This window comes from Lissotriton helveticus, chromosome 1_2 (assembly GCF_964261635.1).
Source record: "Lissotriton helveticus chromosome 1_2, aLisHel1.1, whole genome shotgun sequence".
NCBI lineage: Eukaryota > Metazoa > Chordata > Amphibia > Caudata > Salamandridae > Lissotriton > Lissotriton helveticus.
Window position 1 is genome coordinate 270,262,800 of NC_136058.1, and position 15,587 is coordinate 270,278,386.

At 44.1% G+C, this 15,587-nt stretch overlaps 1 protein-coding gene across 2 annotated transcripts in view; it reads right to left on the reverse strand.

Moving 5' to 3' along the window:
* The window catches only part of MAST2 (microtubule associated serine/threonine kinase 2), a 1,587,681-nt gene that overhangs the window by 1,387,941 nt on the left and 184,153 nt on the right, over positions 1-15,587 (reverse strand). The window lies entirely within an intron of this gene.

The window sequence follows — 15,587 nt, forward strand, 5'->3', positions numbered from 1 at the left end:
GGCAACCATCTTCTTTTAACCTTAAAGAGAGAGCAGAGTAGGGTGCACAGAAAAGAACTTTCCCACCGATCCCACATTTTTAAAATAAAGCATGCAATACCCGTTCATTGTTTCAAAAACTTTATTTTGCAAAATCATTTCAGCATTTGGATTATGAGGGTGCGGTCGTATTTGGCCGGTCGTGGCAATGGCTAAAGTGCGTACAGTGGGGGGTGTCGTTTGCAGCAATAAAAACATCGGAAAGTTTTACTCATTCGTTTGTAAGAAACTAAAACGTCTATTAATTGGCTGGGGGTTCGGGGGCATTTATTTTCAGAATTTAGAAGCATAATCATAATAGCTGTAATCAGATTTCCTATATGCATACCGTACGTGTGCGTCGCAAATGAGGTTCACATCAGTTATAAAAATATAATACATTGTACATTTGTAATCAACATTTGTAACGGGGATCCTTTCATACTGTTCGTCGAGTGAGTTCTCCTTGTCTTTTCTAGCCAAGTGTACAAAGGATCATATAAAATCTCAGAACATCAAGTTTATATTAGTGCGAATGAACACCACGAGGTGTTCGTAAGTTCCGATTGATACCAGCGCCATTTTGGGCGGGGCCGGCTCAGTCCGGAAGCAGCATCAGGGGGAAATGTTTCCCATTACTGGCAGTTTGGACCAGAGTCCTTTTCGGCAGTTCTAGAATTCATGCTAACAGAAGGAGTGGCAATGTCATGTTTGTTTCGTTGGCGATCAAGGCAGCCGTCCCTTACCGGAAGCCTGCAAAGGCCGAAGGTTCCGCCGGGGACCTTTGTAGGATCTTCAAGGCTGCGGAGATGCTGCCGGAGATGGGGGCTCGTGCTCCAGGGGGCAAATGTTCGAGTTATGTTGCTGGTCAAAGTTACTCTAGTGGCCGGGGCCCGCCTTCCAGCGGACCCAGACGCCATTTTGAGGCCCTGCCGGGGCCACTCCCGTCGAGTTTGCAAGAGTGGGAGAGATCCTTCGGAGTGAAAGGAAGAGGTCTCTGTTTTGTGAAAGCGGGACGTTCGGCTGGGGTGCAGCTGTGATGCCCCCACCTGGGGGGCGAGGGAGACTGGTTCGCATCGTCTCCTTCTCCCGGTGCACTCCAGGCCGCTCCTTTTCATCGCCCCGCATGAAGGTTTCTCCACATCCGGTGTTCCCCAAGACCTGTGCTCGGTGCTGTGGGAGTATGGCCACCATTGCACGTTCGGTGCTGCGCAAGTACTGGGGTGCCACCATGGTGTGTTCGGTGCTGTGGAAGTATTGGCACCATCGCCTGACTGGGGGTGTTCGGCGACGGGCCGGGGGCTGGGAAACCTCCTATCGGTGGAGGTGGGAGAGGCTCGTCCGCGTCGCCTCTCCCTCCCAGCCCAACTTGGACAAATTGTTGTGGAGGTACGTGCAGGACATCCCGCCGTCCAGGGCTGCTGCGGCTGTGACGGAAGAGAAAAGGAAGAGGTGCCTCGTTCTTCTCTGGACATGTGGCGGGACTACCTACAACAGCCCAGGCTGCTGGCTCCTGCCTCTCCTCCGGCTTCCCCATACGTTAAGATTTCCTGACCAAGAGTTGGCGGCCGGGCCCGCCTTATATGGGTTGCCGTTGGTTGGGCGTAGCCGTAACCCTGCCCTACTTTGGAAGGTTCCAGAATGGGGGGGGGGGGCGAATGTTCTGTTTGACTTTCATTTTCTACAGTTTACCGTTATTATTCCTTGTTTGTTGTGTTAAATTAAAAAGTTCAAGTTCATTAATGGTCTACGAATTTTGCTTTACCATTTCTTTCTTTCTAGGTTGCTTTTATGCTAAGTTTCTGCTAACAGAGGTTGAGTAACACGGAAACACGTGTAGAGGGATGACGCAGATTTGTACATTACATACACACAAACTCAGACGGGGGACAGTACAAGTACGACATACAAAGACCCAAGACGAATATAAAACAGTTATTGGTCATAATTATCTCTTTCCGTCTGTGAATTTGAAACGAGGCTGGGTTCCCGTCTTGACGTTGCCCGACCTAGGAGAACTTGAGCATGCCGCTGAAATTGTCCTGGCGAAATCTGTGCCATCGGGCATAATCAAACGTGGTGGTTCTGTCTGGTCTGTCTATGTAAGTCGGGTTCTTCTTTGTCTCGCGCTTTTTCTTGTACTGCCGGTCTGTCGTTCCTGTCGGCCCTTTGCCTTTACTCACGCTCAGTAGAGTCGGGCATTGGGCTTTCCAGTGTCCGACATACCTACAAAAAGCGCATTGGTTTTGCCCTAAGTCTGGTCGTCTTTTGCATAGTGTCGGGGGATAAGTTGTGGGTAGCGGTGTCCTGGGGTTGTCCTGTCGGTATATTTCTCTACTTGGTTTGTCCTCGTCTTTTCTCTGTCGTTGCATAGCCTCTCTGCGCCACATACCGAGACTGTCGAGCATAATTGGCGTTGTCTTATTATTTCGAAGGGCTATTTCTAACGTTTCTATTTTATCAAGGTCAAAGGATCCTGCCAGTGGCCACTGTTTGTCTTGACTATCTTCGGTATACCTGTGCCACAATTTATTATAGGCTATGGTGACTAATCCATAGTTTATGAACATGTCCTTATTAGGGGTGCCTTCTAGTGGAGCTATATGGTCCACCTCTAATACACGGTCCGGGCTAAACAGGCTATTAATCAGTGGGGAGAAGACAGACATGACGGCTCGTAACGAGGGACTAAAAAGTCAGCACTGCCTATCTTATCACTAGGTGCAAAGACTATACAGAATATTTCTATTCAACGTTGTTTGCAGGCAGTGAATACCTCATGGATCAAAAATAACAAAAGACCAATAAATAACAATGGGGAGAATGAGTAGGTCCGCAAAGATCTGCGTTACCTACCCTTTTCACTATCTGCAAAAAGGGTGGTCTCTTCCCTGTTTGCAGACAGGGAATCTCCAGGAAACAATAGTTTGCGAACAACAGTTCAGTTTCAAGTGATTATTGAGTGGGGGAGAAAAAATAAGCACGGCTGTTGCCCTACCTATCCTCCACTGCTTGCAAAGAGAGAGCCCGTTGTTTCTCCGTTTGTAGACAGTGAATCTCCAAATAAATAAAAAGAGCAATACTAGTATTTTTAAACAATCAAGCAATCAAGCAATTATTTCGCAACTTGTCGTGATTACACGACCTTACCCGGACCATATGGACAGTTTCTTGTCTTCCGAATCCAGCGCCCGATCGTCCTCTTTTTCTCGTATTTCTCACGGCACTCCTGATGGTCCCCAGTCAGGACCGTAGATCACTCGAGAGAGGTCTGTTCGGAACTAGTGAAGTTCGGATGATCGGCTGCCAGACGAGGGTCTATTGGGCAAGAGCTCTCCCGATCGTTGCAGTCGTTCACTCTGTCGTCGGGACCTCTCCCACTGGATCCACGAGTCGCTGATGGGCCCCACGCTTGGGACGCCAATTGTAAAAACCTGCAGGCGGGTCGGGGACAATCGATATTTGCCCGGCGGTATTGCCTCTGTGACCCTCTAGTTATTTAATCAAATGAAGAGGCAGGCGCTGGAGACTGGAAAGCAGGAAACAAGGTTTTTATTCTCTCCGGAGGAGAACACAACGAAACGGACAGAAGGTATCGTTCTGAGGTGCTCTAACTGCATCCCTGAGGCCTGGCCTCTTATACACAAGTTTATGACTTTATTGTAGATTACACATTCATGTTAAAGCTTTGATGTATGAAAAAGACATTCCCGGAACTCCCTTTGAGCCCGTTCCCACACACATTTACAGTTGAAGTCCCCACCCTAGTCACAACAGGTGATGAGTATCACGCAGCTGGATATTCCGCCGATTCACGGGATGTGGGGGTTTGATCGGATCTCATGGAGTGGGGGCCTTGATCAACCCGGGGATCCTTTGATGGGGGAAGCTTTCTATTGTACGGGGAGGGGCAAGGGATGGTATCGGCGGAGCTGGGTGTCGGCCTGGGAACGGGGAAGACAAAACGGGCACACGGGGAAAAAGGGGGTTTGAATCTAAGGGCCGGAGATCATGAAAGGGAAGCAGGGAGGTGTCGCGCTGGGAACAGGATGAGGGCCTGGGGCAGAGCAGCGCCGAAGAGGGGTTTATGACTCAAGGCAGGTGCAAGCAGGGGGTGGTCAGCGTGCAGGCTTAGTGAAGGCGAAAGGCTATGTCAGGGGCCAGCGGCATGTAAAAGGGTTCGTTCTGATCGGGGCATCTAACAAAATGGCGGGCGCGCACGACAAAAGTGTGGCATCAGGGGAAGAGGCAAGATGGCGCAGATAATGTTCACCAAAACGTATTAATTTTCAACATCATGGTGGAGAGAAGCTACAAGCAGTGAATACTGATGCCGTGGAGGTGGAGGGTAGGACGTTCATTACAAACATGCAAGATGTGATCAGCACCTCTGTTTTGAAACACTGTTTAAAGCATGAATCAACGCCACACAATTACAAAAGAGAATTCAACTGCGCATAATTCCATACCATACCACATAGTTCCACACCAAACCTAAATCACTCCACACCACATAATTCCACTACACATCACATGCATCCTAACACCAGAGTTCCACATTATGCCACATAATTCAACACCACACTACATAATTCCACTCCAATGCATGCCTCTCAACGACACACAATAGCTCTCCACATAATTATACTCCATGACAATCACACACCAAATAATTCCACTACACTCAATACCATGTAAATACTATCTACGTAATACACTGCAAATCATGTCACGTAATTCTACTTATCACTCCATGCCATAGAATTTTACACCGCACAATTCCACTACAAATCACAATTTCACACCACATAATTGCACACCACACAATATAATTCAACATGTCACATAATTTAACTCCACTGAATGCCCAGCAATGCACCTCCACCTATATCCACACCATGCAATATAATTACACTCCACATAAATCCACTCCTCATCATGCCACATATTTACATACCACATTTACACTACACATATTTAAACTTGACACCACATACATCCACTCCGCACCGCTAAATAAGACATGGCTACAAGATATTGACATCGACTATACAAATAGCTCTAAGATTGCCGAGACAAGCATTGGCTTTGCCAATCCTGGTTTCAGAGGGAGGCAAACCCCGTGAAAATATATAATTTAGGACAGCGTTACTTGCTACGATGTTTTAAAGGATTCAAAAGTGACGATGCAGGGTTGATTTTTGCAGTTAGATTATTATAGCATTCATGCAATACTACACTTTGCTGCATACACCTGTACTCTGAACACAGAGGCCTGTACCTTGCCAAGGGCTCTTGTGGTTCTGCAGCTAACATGGATTCCCTCCCTCCCTTGCGCAGGGCACACTGGTAACACAAGTGTGGCTAAACAGGCCAGGAACTTGGCAAGGAGGTTAATTAAAAGTTCAACTACTGAGTCTGGAAGGAAGGATTACAGCACAATGAGGTAAACCCATTACTTCTAAACCTATTCCTTCTACGCGCTTTCTATTGTCACCATATAGTCCCCACCTCAGCAACAAGAGATATTACACATCAAAGACTGAACAGAGGGTGCTCTGAGACATTAGCAATCTGCTGTTAGTCGTTTACGCTGTTTTTTAGGGATTGTACACTTGTTTTTTGGCTAGGAGAGCGAGTAAAGTTTTGTACAAACAGTATTGTTAGAGGGCAAAGTTTATTAGACCCTTACCTGCAGAACTCCAAAGTGTGGATTGAGCCGGTCTGTCTCGTAGAGATTCTGAATTGAGAAGTAGCTTCCTGCCCCCTGGCCAGCAGCCTAAGTTGGCCAGGGGGCAGGAAGTGAGGTATCATTTTACTCAGGAGACTAAGGAGTACTCTGGGGGGGTAGGACATTTGTGCCGGCACGGTGATTAAATCCCAAAAATATGTCGAAAATTAGTTTTTTTCAGCTAAACTTGAGGTTTGCAGGGTATTCTGGGTAGGAAAACGTTGGGGGATCCATGCAAGCCATACTTCGCTTGACTCCCCCGTGTGTCTAGTTATAAAAAATGTATAGGTTTGCTAGGTTTCGCTAGGTGCCAGTAGAGCTAGGGTTCAAAATCTCGAGCTAGGGTCAGTTTTCACAGTGAAAATGTGGTGTGGCCAAATTGCATTTTGGGCAGTTTCCTGTCACGGGCACTGGGCCTACCCAAACAAGTGAGGTACCATTTTTATCAGGAGACTTAGGATAACAGAGAATTGTAGAGCAACTGTTATTACCTATTGACTTTCGATGCAGCCTTCCAAATGAAAGCCAATGTGTAAAAAAAAGTCACTTTGAAGAATATCCTATAATTCTCATGCTAGTATGGGTACTCACAATTTCGGAAATGTGCAAACAGCTACTGTTTCTAAACTCTATATTTTGTTGCAATTTCAGAAATACATAGGTATCTTTCATCCTGATTTTTCACTGTATATATTTTCCAAAATCAATTGCTATATACCCGGTACATAATAAAAAAACATTGCAGACGCTGCTCAGTCATTGGCTCTGGGTTCGTCGGGTTCTAGGTGAACCTACAAGCCCTATAAATCCCCACAACCAGAAAGGTCTGGCAGATGTAACGGTATATTGCTTTGAAACATCTGTCATAATTAGAAGAAGTTACAGGTGAAAACGTTGGCACAAATTGCAGTTTTTTTCAACTCATTTTCAATTTTTCCTATTTTCAACTGTTCGTTTCTATAAAGAAACCTCGAAGGATCTACACAATTAATGCCTTGCTGAATTCAGAAATGTGTTTACTTTTCTTTAAAAGGTATAGCTTTCCAGGATCTATTATTGCTTTCATACCCATTTCTACCATTAACTGGAAGAAGGTTGAAAGCACAATAAATAGCAAAAATAGGCTATATCTCAGTAAAATGCCAAAACGGCGTAAAAATTTTGTTTTTTTGACGGAAGTGTGTCAGTCCCTGAAAACTTTAGCCCCACAAACCCTTTTTTGTGATACCATTTGCAGGGAAAAAAACAGATGCTTTCATTTGCAGCACTGTTTCCCATTTTTCCACCCTAAAAATATTTTGCTGTATTTTGGCAAATTTCTGGGTCCCCTTCAGCGGAATCCCCAAATCATGGGCACCTTTAGAATCTCCATGATGTTGGAAGAAAAGGACGTAATTTGGCATGGCTACCTTTTGTGGTCAAAAAGTTACAGGAGCCTAAAAGCGAACTACCTTAAATAACCAAAAAAAGGCTTAGAACGGGGGGAGGGGGAGGTTGGAATGGGGTGGGGGGCGGAGGCCTAGCAGCGAAGGGGTTAAAATTACCTGTGACTACCCGTTTTTCCCACCTTGATCTGTGCTAAGCAATCTACCCCAAGCTCACATTTTGTCTTAGCAAGTGAGTGAAACCAGTTAACCCCCCGCTCCCCCCTCTTAGCAACAATAGATATTATACTTCAGAGACTGAACAGAGGGTGCGCCAAGACAGCGTTAATGTGCTGTTAGTTGCTTAAACTGTGTTTTTAGGGACTGTACACTCTTTTTTAGGTCTCGCCTGAGCCCGCGCATGCGCTGTCTACAGCGAGACATTTAGTAAGCGGGTTTTGGAAGTGCTACCCAGAGGCAGCCGGCCACCAGCTTGCTGTTACGCACACAAGCTCCCGCAGCCGCCAGCTTTAAGCGCCAGAGGCGCCATCTGGACCCTGATTACTATCACTTTTGCCACTTGTGTGTTTGCCGTCGCGCGTGCACAAACTTTTGCCGTCTTGTTCTTTCTCGCTCCTCGATTGCACTCTTCTCATTTTCTGTCCTCTCCCTTTTGCCCTCGCTCGAATCTCTTTGTCGGGCCTCTCTTGTCTGTCGCTCCCGCTCTTCTCTCCTCATCTTGTCTGCCTCACAATTCCTCTCCTTTTTCATCTCTCCCGTGTCACCACTCTCCTCCCCCACTAGCTGTTGGTTCTACACGTCTGGCCTTACCACCAAGCGCGCACAGCTGCCAGCTTTTAGCGCCCGAGGCACCATCTGGACCCTGATTACTTTCACTTTTGCCGCTAGCGTGTTTGCCGTCGCACACGCGCACCCCTGCTTTCATTTTTGCGGTCTTGTTCTTTCTCACTCTTCGATTGCACTCTTCTCATTTTCTGTCCCCTCCCTTTTGCCCTCGCTCAAATCTCTTTCTCTGGCCTCTCTCGTCTGTCTGTCGCTCCCTCTCTTCTCTCCCCATCTTGTCTGCCTCACAATTCCTCTTCTTTTTCATCTCTCCCGTGTCACCACTCTCCTCCCCACTTGCTGTTGGTTTTACAAGTCTGGCCTTACCACTAACCCCAGCTGGGGGGAAAGGATCTTGTATGTCTGTAAACACCATCCTGTTATTTATAGAAAGGCTGTCAATTGTCACATCAGAAACTGGCTTGTGAACTTTAAGTCGAATTCAGGTGCTGTGAGCAATGCCAGGTCTAAGTTACAAAGGGCAGAATTCAATCTGATGCCTAGGAGGCACAGCCTGAGAGGAAAAAAACCATGACAGGAAGCTGTGACATGGCGCATATAGAGGACGGGGGGACCCCAAAGGACTGGTGGCTCACTGAACACGATTCCCCTCCTTCCCCTCAGGACGATTGGTCGCCGTGGACAGCTGATCCGGATTCCGACAAAAATGAGGAGTGTTCCTTTACCTGGACGTCGACAGAAGAAGAGGAGACGCCCATCCGTGACGTTAGCTTCGCGCGATTGGTAAAAGGCCAGGAAGGACAAGGAACGGGGTGTGACGACACCCTGGAAGAAGGAGAAGGAAGCCGGAGACACGAGGACGAGAGCGGGGAGACGAGCCCGGTACAGAGTGACAACCTCGGAGAAGGAAAGCCAGGAGGCCAACGTTTCCACGAATCCCCGTGCCACACTCCGAAGGGAGGAGTGTGGCTAAAGCAGGTACGGGAACGTTTAGCGGGCTGGGTCGGGAGGCGGGATACTAAGTAGCGTAATACCGACCTACGTCCTGCTTGTTTCTCCCTCCCGTTACACTTTTCACAAACCCTAGAGCACATCGGGAATAGCATGTGAGCACGAGCAGCGGTGTCCTCACCCCCTGGGCCCTTGGTGTAAGACGTATTTGAAAACGAGTTCTGACGGTCCCTTTTCTCTCCCATTACCCCGAGGTAAAATAGCGGGACATCCGACATCGTGGAGTCCGAAGAGGAAGAGACCGAGCCCCTTGAAGTGGACCCTATTGTAGTAACACAACTAAGACTCTCTGCACGTTCTAAAAAAACTGTTAAGAAAATAAAACCATATCCGAAATTAAGAAGTGTAAGGTCTCTCACTCGCCCACGCCACATAAGCGTAATTTAATTTATTTTTATTTTTGTTTTTCTTTCGCAGCTCTAAGATGCCTGAGGTCACAGAACCACTTAGCTGCACTGTACAGACAATTTTCTCTGTAACAATCTTTTTTAATGTATATTGAAACAGTACTTTTCATTTATAATTTTTCTGCACGTTCGCTAATTTTTTTCAGGAAACTGTCAAAAGACTTGCTTTTTTTGGATTTACCCCAGAAGATATGACTGAGGTTTATGAACTCTTTTAAGAGCTTATGAAGCTGGTTGTATATCTTTCTTTTGATATCTTAGGTCTAAAGAATCCTCACAAGATAAAGGCAGCTGAAATCTGAGATGAAGAGATAACACGCATTACTAACGACGACCATTCATCTACAATAACAGACCACACCCGCCATTTCTTTAATGCCATTTTGCAATTCTGATTGTTGTGGCTGTCCAAATAAACAAGCATTGGCAAAGCCAATAGGTCTCGCTTTTGGGACCTTATAAGTATTTAATTTGCAGCTCAATATCCTTGGTGCAACACATCAACTGTTGCATGGCTAAACATTTATAAAGTACAAGGTTTAGCCATGCATCAGCTGATGTTGTTGCACCAAGGATAATGTGCCGCAAAACTAAATACTCATAAGGTCCCAAAAGCGAGACCTATTGGCTATGCCAATGCTTGTTTGGCTCGGAGAGTAAGTAAAGTTTTGTACAAACAGTATAGTTAAAGGGCAATGTTTGTTAGGTCTTTACCTGCAGCACTCCAAAGTGTGGATTGAGCCAGTCTGCCTCCTAGGAGATTCTGAATTGAGGAGCAGCTTCCTGCCTCCTGGTCAGCAAACATTGCCTGAGGTCGCAAGGACTTTATATAGGCTGCTATTGGATGCTACATGTGTGCATTGATTGGTGGTTGTATCTGGTGTTTCTGTTGGATTAGGTCTTGTGTGCTCATTGGTTGAGTATTTGAGGGTGCTGATTGGTTCCTGTGTCACTGATTCTATTGATGTAGGGCTTAGGGTTAGTGATCTGATTGGTGGATAGGTTTAGGGTTTCAGGTTGGTTTTTGGGGCTAGGCTTTCTATTGGGTGTAGAGCTTAGGGTTTCCAGTCAGATTGGATGTTGGCACTAGAGTTGGGACTAGGGCTGGTGTTAAACTTTCTATTGAACGCAGGGCTTAGGGTTTCCGGCCTTATTGCCTGCTGGGACCAGGGCTGTGATTGGCTGTAAAAGGCTGGCATCCTATTGGTACTAGGGCTTAGGGCTAGCGTTGTGACTTGTTAGGTATATAGTTCTCATTGGTTGAAGGGGTAACCTGATTACTAGGGCTAGATAAGGTCAGGGTTCAGGGGGTCTCTACCAGGGCATCAAGGTGAAGGGCAGAGAGGACAAGGGCAACTGCCTGTTTGAAACTGGTCGGGCCTAAGGCCTGAAATGTTGCCAAAATGTATATACACCAGCACCCACCCTACCGCATCCACAACCAGAGTAACATACTCACATCACATGTACTCTACTCATTTAGTACAAACTAACCCCATTCAAATTTCAATGTCTCAGCACCCACTACAAAACCCCCAAACCACACATATACACCCTTCTATTCCAGCAACCACATATTAGCACCATCACCTACAACCAGCACACCTCTCTATCCTATACTACTAACCAATCCAATCAGTAACACATCACAAATCCACTACATATTTAACCCATTATATCCCATCCAGATACACACTCCCTGCTCTAATTACTCCTAACAGACCCCTTTATGGAACTAACAAACCTATACTCAGCCTTCCATCATTTTCCAGACCAACACCCTCCTCTTCCTTCTACCACAATAATACAACCGCACAACACTTGTACTCCACTGCACCTCACATATTACCTCTTGCAGCAATTAAGTTGAAGACAAACACTTAACTATACTTCATCCCCTCTTACACACAAAATACACTCTACTCAAGCCCATTTTCCTTACAACCCCCACTCACAAATAATATTATACAAACAAATCCATCTCTTAAAACAAATAAGCACCTCGTTTCACTACTCCTCAAACACAAAACCTAACACGCACGCCAGCACAACAAAATATTTCAAGCACAACACTCCTAATACTTTCCATCACAACCTACATACATACACCTACCTTTCAGACTACACAAATGAACAAACTCCAATGCCAAGCTTTCTCACTTCTACCACACCTTACACATATACAACAACTCTCTTTTAACCGCCTGTGATCCACTGGACAATTTAGAACCTTACTACATGACCCACATGCTGCACCACCACCCCTAACTCATACACCTTCTACCCTTAACAGACGCAAACAAAATAAGTGACATGCCACAACTCACAACTTCGCTTCTCCATGTCTAGTGCACATCAAGGTTACACTTCAAAAACACAGCGCACTAACTCACTCTCAAACACCGTCTCCACCACCTACACACACATACAGACCCATAAAAATGCCTTCTAAGCCTGCTGGACGAAGAACACGATACAGAACAGCTACACGATTGCTATTCTCATACAGCTAATACCAACACTAAGCCTGCAAAATACTGCTCACTCTTCTACAGAACAAAGTCACGCCATTGCCAAAGTACATTTTCTAAACGGTCTACTAATAAATGCTCGATCGCTCTCGAAAAACAAACATCACATCTACGAACCTCTCACTGATGCAAAACCGGACATACTATTCCTAACTGAATCATGGTTGGGAGATGATAGGTCTCCAGTCCTACATGATGCCGTTCCTCTAGGCTATCTAACTATCACCGAAAATCGTAAAGGCAAAAAAGGAGGTAGCCGAGCTGTTGTGTTCAGGCAAACATTACATATCACTAAAGCGGACAATGTCTTTATAAAAGATTGGGAGGCCCTTTTCACCAGATGCAATCCTACACCATCTTCCTCCTGTAACTTCCTGATCCTTTACAGACCTCCACCTAGCAAAGCGACATTCCCAGACACAATTATAACACGGTTCCAAGCCTGATAACACAAAACTCGAACCTATGCGTTCAGGGTGACCTCAATATTAGGTTTGACAAAAACCCAATATGCCCCATCTCAAAACAATCATCGCCGGTTTAAATACACTAAACCTCCATCAGATCATCCACAAACCCACACAGATTACTGGACACATTCTAGATGTCATTTTTAGAAATACAGAACTAGTTATCTTTCAAACAACGACTCCAGTCACATGGTCAGTCCACCATTTGCTCGCTTTTGAACATAAAACACTAAGCGCTGCACCTAAAACCACCTTACGTGCTTACACCTATCGACTGTTGAACAAAGTAAATTTAGAACACATACAGCAAAGCTAACAACCAGTACAGGTCTAGACACAATAAATTCTGTTCAAAAACTATACGAGTGGATATACGAAGCTTTTGATATCCTGATACCACTAAAAACAACACAACAGAACAAAAGAAAACAAACACCTCGGAGAAATACAGAGATAAAGGAGATAAAACAACAAATTAGAATGGTGCAAGAAAATTAACAAATTATACATGTCACTATCAAAAAAGCTAAGAAAAGGTACTATTCAGACAGAATTCAAAATGTTAAATGTGCAGATAAAGAATTATATAAAATTCTTAATGAATTTCGTAAACCAAATCGCCTAGAAGGAGCTCATCCCGTTACTGAAGAGTTCAAAGACAAACTGGCAAATCATTATACGGACAAAGCAGAAACGTTGGACTCTAATTTAAAACAAAGACAAAGCACCAGCACTGACCCTTTTCTAAAAAAACACTTCAAGAATACTCTAACCCAGCATCTCTGTTCCTTCCAACACATTTCACACAATTAATTGATGGACCTGGTCAAAGAGAGCAGGCCTGCCAGCAGCTCTTCTGACCAGTATCCACCGCAAACCTTCAAGACAATTCTTCTAACAACCTCTGCTGCCACACAGGTAAGAATCATCATCAACAATTCCTTAACTACCAGAACATTTCCAGGAGAATGCAAAGTCATACATATTCTCATTACTGAAGAAAAAAACTTGGACCCGCTGAACCCGGACAACTACAGACTGATTATAAATGGGCTTCTCGTGGGCAAACTGATAGAAAGAGCTGCATTCGCCTAGATGTCACAATTCATTGAAGAGAATGCCATACTTTCAGACTTCCAAACGGAATTCCTTCAAGAGGAGGCACAGAATCTGCCCTCATTGCCATCTGGGATGACCTGAAGAACACAGTTGTCCACAACAGGGTTGCTGCGCTAATTCTCTTGACTCCTCAGCTGCCTTTGACACTGTTGACCATGACACTCTGATACAAAGACTCTACGAAGCCAGCATAAAGGGGACTGCTCTAGACTGGATCACATCCTATCTTTGCAACAGAATTAATGTCATTCATACACCACCCCCTTTCTCGTCCAAACCATCCTTCTCGAAAGCAAGCGTCCCTCAAGGCTCTATCATCTTGCTCATGCTTTTCAACATCTACATGAATTCATTACCGGCAATGATCAATTTCACCTCATGTGCTATAACTATGCAGATGACACGTAAATACTCCTTCAACTGGAATGCCTCAAAGACATTGCAAAATAGGCTATTTTCAGCTGTTTCTGGGCCATGGTTGACGTGGAGCCATATCAACATGAATGCTTCCAAAATGGAAATACTCACGTGTAGCGATTTTTAAAAAAAATGACCCGCTCGCAGTCTGGCCCGATGATCTGGGAACATCGCCTAAAGTATCCAAAGATGACAGAAACCTCAGAATGACCACAGACTCCAAGCTATTAATGAATGCCCAAGTGGACAAACTAGCAAGATCAAGCTTTGTTAATATAAATACTCTGACAAATCTTCTCCCAATTGGGATTTCCACACAAGATCCAGGGTACCGTCTCTCTTGTTCTGTACAAACTCCATTACGCCAATAGCCTCTACCACGGATCACCTTTAAAGACTATGAAAAGACTATAACGGATTCATAACTTCGGCTGCCAGACTATTCTTACATATAAAGCCGCAAGACTACATCTGCCCTGTTTTGAAAGCCCTGCATTGATTCCCAGTTGACAGAAGATCAACGTTCAAGCTGCTTTGTATCATCCACAAAACTATACATGGAGCGGGACCACTCTTCCTCAGGAATAAATTCACCAAACACATTCATCCCATGATGAAAGAAAAAAAATTATGGGTGGCACATCTTCCTCTGTTCAAGCAGCCAAACTATTGAACTCGTCACCCCGAGCATAAGATCCACTGATAACCACCTTATCTTCAGAAGACTACTCAAGAATTGGCTCTTCCCCACATAAACACAATATACAAACAGAAAAACACAGCATTACCCTGTATATAAACATTTATTTGCACTTTAAGTATGTACCTATATATGTGTATTGCTTTGTATAAACGTGTATAGTTGTTTAAAAAAAATATAGATATTCGTTAGTTCTGCTTAAATGTACATATTACTAATAATTACATTATTCTATGTTTCTACATGTATATAAGTGACTGCATAAAAAAGTAAATCTTTAATCATAACATTTTTTCTGCAATTGCTTCACTATTGAATTACACATAAACAAAACTAAAGTACAACACTTGAAAGCCGGAGTTTATTAACTGCATCTTTAATCTACATATATTACCTTCCTTATGTGTGAGTATATATATATATATATATATATATATATATATATATATATATATACATATATATATATATATATATATATATATATATATATATATATTAATTATATATATATGACATATATATATATATATATATACATATATATATATATATATACATATTATTTTTTTTTTTTTTTTTTTTTTTCAAGACGAAGCCTTGTGCGAAACGCGTCTGTCGAGGGTGCTGGGGGGTTTGGAAATAAAATGAACTAAGAACACCGACACTGGAGTGCTGGCCGTTTTTATCCTGGAACCGATTTCTAGGAGTGTGTTGCAAATATATATACATATACACACATATATATATATGGCGTAGCTTGTCACACCGAACCAACAAAAGTCCAATAGTAGCAACAAAGAGCCGACCCATAAAGTGCTGGTGAACAGTGATTTATTCTTCAAAAGCCAGCGCTGCCGCTATATATATATATATATATATATATATATATATATATACACATATACATATATGTGCATACACACACCTTCCATGTACTTATTTAGCTGTATATGTATTACTTTTTTTCTAATTCAGCATATCCAATGCACTATCCTATATCTCACCCTATACC